We start from the raw sequence: 233 nt of genomic DNA, 5'->3' as shown, positions 1-233 counted from the left end.
AAGAGTAAGTTCATTTTGCTGGGAGAAGTTTGGTGACAGGAGGGAAGTGGGTTTGGGTGGAAATATTGAGCAAATCCCTCAATCTTTGGATGTGGTTTGCATTTCATAGAAGCCCTGAATCATTCAGGTTGGAAAAGACCTCCAAGATCATCCAGTCCAAACTCTGATCCATCACCAGATCAACTAGACCAGAGCACTAAGTGCCACATCCAGTCGTTCCCTGAACACCTCCA

Source organism: Acanthisitta chloris, unplaced genomic scaffold (genome assembly GCF_000695815.1).
Source record: "Acanthisitta chloris isolate BGI_N310 unplaced genomic scaffold, ASM69581v1 scaffold5339, whole genome shotgun sequence".
In the NCBI taxonomy this organism is placed as follows: Eukaryota; Metazoa; Chordata; class Aves; order Passeriformes; family Acanthisittidae; genus Acanthisitta; species Acanthisitta chloris.
The sequence above is the reverse complement of the archived record's forward strand: the minus strand, read 5'-3'. Positions refer to the sequence as shown.